Genomic DNA, 6,908 nt, shown 5'->3' with positions numbered 1-6,908 from the left:
ACCTTCTATGTTCCAAGCACTATGCTATGTGCTTTACAAATATTATCTCATTAAATTGCCACAGCAACCTTGAAAGGTAAGTGCTTTTATTGTCTCCATTTTACAGGTAAGGAAACTGAGGCAGAGGTTAAGTGACTAGCCCAGGATTACATAGCCACTAAGTGTCTGAGATGGGATTTGAACTCAGGTCTTCCTGATTATAGGCCCAGCTCTCTGTCCACTTAACCATCTAGCTAGATTGGTAGAGGTAGTGCCATACATTGATGAAATCACACATCTGAACTGTGCCACCCTGCCACACCCACCCCCATCCCCCAAACAAAAAATAACAAAGTAAAGACATTTTTGATTCATGCTTCTAATACATCTTGACTATATGACCCTGGGTAAATCATTTCAACTTTCAATTCCCCATTGAACTATTCTTAAGGACTATATAAATTGCAAAGAAGATGCTGACCTGTACTGGTAGAATTTTCTTCATTAGGGAGTATTCTGTACTTTCAGAGTTTCTTCATTTGCCCCCGTGCTTTGCTTTCCAATTTACTGTGGCCTATCCAATTTCTCTGAAAGGTATGCCCTTATTTAATCCTACTTTCTACCAATTCACTTCCAAGAAAATACCCTGTTAATCAAAGGACAAATATTATTAACCCAGACAGACAGGTAAAAGAGAAAGATGGCAGGTCAGATATGAAAATATTAAATAGTATATAGTGGTTTGTCAATGCCATGAACTGGAAACAAGAATGTTTAATAAAGATCACAAAGCTGCTTTTCATTATATGAGAAAATTATTAATAATGGGGTTTTGAGGGGACCCAGGACCCCGCCCCTCCCAATCAGGGCTTGGCCTGTTTCTCAGAGCCAGTCCAGGGTCAGTAGAGTTGGAGATCAGACTTACTTAAACACTTAGTAGCCTATAGAGTGTAACAACTGGAGTGACGCCACCTGCTAGAGAGTTACTGTAGGAAAGCTCCACAATGAGAAGACGTCTGAGGGCAAGTCATGTGGCTTGCTTGGGAGGTCAGTTCCTTGGCGTTAGGAAGTGACATTTGCTCATGGGTACTGTCTATCAAAGCTATCAGCCAATTAGCTTGAAGCTGTGTGTGTGGGGACAGGACGTTTTCAGTTTTCACAAGAGGCTTCTGGGAGGAAGAAGGAAGCATTGGGTCCTTTTTGTTCCTGACCTCACCATGGAAGGACGGATGATGGGGTCTCTTAGAAATAGTTAGATTTTTACCTTTCTCTCTGATCATTAGATCCTAATGCTCTTTAATAAATACTTAAAAATCTAAACTTTTGCTAAAGCTTCTAATTTATTGGCGACCATTCATTAGATATTTTAGACAGTATAACTAGATAGCAACTTTCCAAAAGATTAAAACCACACCTGCCTGAAAGTCTTTCCCCTTAGAGGGTCTGTCTTCTGGGCTCTGCCCTCCACAGGTACTAATTTTAATATGGACCACACTCAAGTTCAGTAAACCAATAGATTTGAATGATGCTAACCAATTACCTTTGAGCAGTGTGTAAAGGGTGCCTTTCTTCCAGACTGAAGGAAGCTTGCACTCTCTCATGTGCTCTCTTGGCTGGGACACTGGAAGAGGCAACCATGCAGCCCCCCTCTGTTTTCTCTATAACTAGGTATGTAGGCATTCTAATTCTGAGCCATGTGCTCTCTCTCTTTACTAACATTTAATATGATTAATAAATGCTTAATGCCAAAACCAATGCAATAGACTCTAATTTATAAGTAGCAATATATTAGAAACCCCAGCTGAGTTCCCCAATATCTTAGGACAGGTATAGGCACCCCAAAAATATTTCAAATGACACAATTCTGATCTACCAACCATGAAATAGGTGCTTCCCTCAGCTCTGCTTCCACTCCCAAGGAAGGTCCAAAGGGGCTGAGTGAAGGGTGAGGGGATCAAGAAGAAAAGAAGGAAAAAGCCATATGAAAGCCACAGAAACAGCTTTTTCCTGTACTATAGGTGGCTTTCTCTATTTGTGACACCTGCTAAAGAATTCTTTTGGGGGGGGGTTGGGGAGATGGCAGGAAATATAAGGCATTTATTACCCCTGCAATCTAGAAAACCATTTTAGCATCCCAATCATTCACATATATGGGATTCATTTTTTTAAAAGCCACAGGTATATCAGAGGAGCATGTAAACCTAAGCACTGAAGATACTAGTATTATTGTCAAATTGTGCTGATGAATTGCTTATCATTCTAGAAAGCTTCCTGCTTCCATTGGCTTTTGGGAAGTGATGCTCCTATAAGTCTTTCATTTCATAAAGAACACAAAGCAGCTATATTTTGAATTTCCTAGAATAATGCACTAAACTGAAGGCAAATATTCTTTCTTCATCTCTACTTCTAAGAATCCCTACTTCTCTTCAAGACTCACCTCAAGTAAAAAAGTACACACACACACACACACACACACATGAAGAGAGAGAGAGAGAGAGAGAGAGAGAGAGAGAGAGAGAGAGAGAGATTTGTCTTAAGTTTACATTTTGTATTATAATAAACTCATTCCCCCTCAAGAATAGTATAACCCCTTTGAGATCAGGAAGTTGTTTTTATCTCCAATACTGTACAAAGTATTTGGCACATAGTAGGCATTTTAGTATGTGCTTGCTATATTGAACTGAATTGAGTAGTATTATCCTATAGTATAAGTTTTTTTTTGAAAGCTTAGAGCCCAACAGAATTGAAGATTACAGTTATTTCACGTGTGACCAAAGGTTCCAAATCTTTTAAAAGGAAAAAATTCATGAAGATAAGAGGAAACTCATTATACCAAATGCTATCTTCTTTAAGGTAGTATTCTTTTCCTTTTTTTTTTTTATATAAGAGAAGTGTTCTTTAGGCAGGAGCTGAGTGGAGCAACAGTGACATCTAATGGCTGATTAGGTTCAGTTTTTACTAAGTATTTCCTGTGTGCCACAGGGGGAGCTGCTTGCCATAAATGCAAATGGTCATTGAAATTGTCATCTATCTGAGTATTAGCTGCTGAAGTCATTACTCACTATTTCTCTAAATAATAAATAAATGTCAGAAGATAGAAAGAAATAGGGATTGTCTTAAAGCATTTAGCACATTTCTGCAATCATATCTCACAGATAACTATGAAGGCATGTTCCATATAAATTCACAAATGAAAGAACTTATTGACCCATCTTATTTATACATCTTTCTAAAAATAAATTCTTCAGTGTCCATAGTTTTCTAGAAAGTTCATTTCTCTTTCTCTTTCTTTTTCTTTTTTACCCTTTCTTATTTCCTTAATCATCAAAGTGTTAAATGTGTCCTACTAGAAACACTGGAGTGTGTATATGTATTGCAGCATTTTATATGCAAAAAAAATGAGTATAAAGGTTATGACAAGTTATAAATAGAACTATTACTTAGTTTAAAGGGAAGCAAAATTTACATTCTCCAAATCGGAAACCACTCAAGCTTTAAGACTCAAGTAAGCAAGAATAAATCTGAAGTTTTTACAGTGTGAAGTTGAAACCCTACAGCCTCTTAGTAGGAAAGGTGAGTAATAGATTTCCCTGGTTTGATGGCAGTGGGCTTTATTATACAATCTTCATGATCCATGCAGCTTAAAGTCATTTTCCTAACAGAATGATTGAAAGTTACTGAGTTTTAAAACTGAGCATAATGTTTCTTATTTTAGTTTTTTTTTCCCCCCATTGAGCACCCTAATTGAAGATAGCTCTAATGCTACTATAAGGTTTACGCCTAGGGTAATGGAAACCTCTATTCCCCCCGCCCCATATTCCCCCTTTCCTCTTAAGCTATCCCACTTCTCAAAGTCTTGCCCCCCCCAAAATATAAATTGATTAAAGACTTTAGCTTAATAATAATTTTTGCAAGAAATTAATTATTAATAATGGATTACTTGGGGGACCCAGAGGTCAGTCCTTTCCTGAGGAAACAAAGAAATGTAGATAGATTCTTTTGTTTAGCTCTGTGAAAGACCACACTTGGATAATGGACTGTGCCCTAGGCAACTTGAGTGAGGGTTATCTATAGAGTTCATTTTAATTTAGACCACCCTCAAGTCATGTCAACCTATGGAATTGAATGATGCTAACCAATTAGCTTTGCCTATATCAAAAGAGGATAAAACCCTTGGCCACATGAGGATCTAGCTCTTGGCTCTCTCTTGGCTGGTACTTTGGGAACTCTTGGCTTGGCCCTCCCTCTTAAGACAGACTAGGGCCGATGGCCTGAGACCATGAGAAGTGAGTGATGGAGACACTCAGTCAATCCTTAAAAGATATATTATATTAATAAAATAATAATGTCACCGCCAAAACTGGTACAATAGCAATTAATATTAAAAAAACACAGTTGTAGTTTAAACTTAAAATAACACTTTGAAAGGATAATAAATGATATTTTGTAGGAATGAAAAAGACAATTTATATTCCACATATATGCATTCATTCAATTAGTATTTATTAAGTGCTTACTATGTGCCAGATACTGTGCTAACTTCTGGGAGTAAAAAGTCAAAAATCAAAAAGTCCCTGTGCTCAAGGACATTATAAAGAGTGAAATAATATGCACAAAACTATATTCATATAAATGTATTTGGAGAAGAGGTGTATTCATATGTTATTGTTTTTGTTTTTTTTTTATATTGAGTCATTTCAGTCATGTGTGACTGTGACTCCATTTATGTTTTGTTGTTTGGGTTTTTTTGGCAAAGATTTTGGAGTAGTTTGCCATTTCCTTCTCCAGCTCATTTTACAGATGAGAAGTTGAGGCAGACTGTTAAGTGACTTGGCCAAGATCACACAGCTAATAAGTGTCTGAGGCCAGATTTGAACTCAAGTCCTCCTGATTCCAGGACTGGTGCTCTATTCACCATGCCACCTAAGTGCCCCAATGTTATTGTGTACCTATTATCATTTATCTATTCTTGTTTAAGGGAGCAGTTTTGGATAGTTTTGGAGTCAGGAAGAACTTAATTTAAATCCTTCATCATACACTTGCTAGCACTATAGAAATATCACTTAACTTTTCTTGACTTCATTTTCCTCATCTATAAAATGGGAATAACAACAGCTTCTACTTTACAAGTGTATTGCAAGAATTAAATAAGATGAATTTAAATCCCCTTGGAAAGTTTGAAGTGCCATAGTGATGATAGTTATTACAGTCATAATTATTTCCTGCAGATGTTCTTTGGTAAATCACCTTAGCAGCAAAATCACCTTTCAGGCTGGTATCCATTTGTAGCTGAAAGGCTCCAAACCCAGACACTCCTATTCAACCTTCATCCTCACATTCTATTTAGTTCTGATTTCAGAGGCTTGGACTGTGTTTTTCTGATAAAGATGATTAATTGTGAGAGTCCCTGGTCTTGAAAAGCAACCTCATAGATTGAACAGAGGAGCACAGCCAGGCATTATGTGCAAAGACCAAAAATATACCCCCAGTGAAATTGAGAAAATTAAATTTATATTTCTCTTCTTTAGGTTAGGTGTCAGAAATTTCCATGCCAGTTGGTCCCATAATTCTTAGGTTCATTTGTCATCACCTTCTGGTATTACTTAACTCAGTGCTATTTCTTTCATACTGATGAGTAGTTATTTATTCCAGATATAGAGATACATCAATATCTCTAAACAAGGCATAGCTTTGATGTGTATGTATATGCAGAGATATAGATATAAAGATACCTATATGTCTGGAATGAGTAACAATTCATGGAAATGTATGTATGTGTGTGTGTGGGGGGGTGTATGTGATGTAATGTGTGTGTATGAAAGAGGGTAAATTAGTGAGTATCAGACTATAAGAAGTCTAGAAGAGGTTCCTAACCAATCAGATCAGCCTAGTAAGTTTAGCATCTGGAAAAGTACAAATACAGGAACAGATCAAAAATTGGATAGCAGGAGAGGGTTCTGTTGAGTCAGTATCACTTGTCTGAAAGATAATAAGTAGGTAGTAAGTTACAAATATGCAAGTTGGAGTCACTGTTTGAAGGATTAGACTAAATATGAAGAAAGAGGTAGAAGGAAAATTCCAGACAGGAAGCTGTATGAACAGTGTTCCAGGTTCATCAGAGCTCAGCATATCCACATTGGGTGGCACAAAAATTATGACCATTGATTAAAAGTGTCCGGGTAGTTTTATTTGTGGTGGTCAAATAAAAAGGATTATAAGGTATCAAGTGTATAGTGGGAGCCAGAGTCATTCAACATATACACAGCTGCCTAGTTGCTCATAGTTACAAACTACAGAGAAACAGGTAAGCCCACCTAGTGAATAGCTTCATGTATTTAAAAAATTACCATTTATTGGGCTCATTCTATGTGCCAAGAGCTATGCTAGGTTCTAGGGATACAAACACAAAACTGAGGTATTCTCTGTCCTGAAGGAATTTCTATTATTTAGTTTTTTTAGGTTTTTTTTTGGGGGGGGGTAATGAGGGTTAAATGACTTGTTCAGGGTCACACAGCTAGTAAATATCAAGTGTTTGAGGCCAGATTTGAACTGAGGTCCTCCTGAATCTAGGACTGGTGCTTTATCCACTGCACCACACAGCTGCTCCAGGAATTTCTATTCTAAAAGAAAGATTTAGTAAATATAGAAGAGTAGTAGTTGGGAAAGGGATCCCCTTTGTAGGATGTTAGGTGATTTTGCATACAATCTCTCACCAATATAGCAACTCTGCCTTAGTGTAGACGTCTAAAACTGAAGAGAATAATTCCCCTAGGTAGGGAAGCATGGTCTTTGGATTTCTAACCTGGAGAATGCTATTCTAGATGGGCATAGGAAATTGCCTTATCCCCTCCATTAGTTAATCATAAGCAAAAAGTAGAAGAGTTAGTGTGGTGTAGTGGATGGAAAGCTACCCTTGAAGTCAAGAAGAC

This window comes from Dromiciops gliroides, chromosome 2, assembly GCF_019393635.1.
Source record: "Dromiciops gliroides isolate mDroGli1 chromosome 2, mDroGli1.pri, whole genome shotgun sequence".
Lineage (NCBI taxonomy): Eukaryota > Metazoa > Chordata > Mammalia > Microbiotheria > Microbiotheriidae > Dromiciops > Dromiciops gliroides.
The sequence above is the reverse complement of the archived record's forward strand: the minus strand, read 5'-3'. Positions refer to the sequence as shown.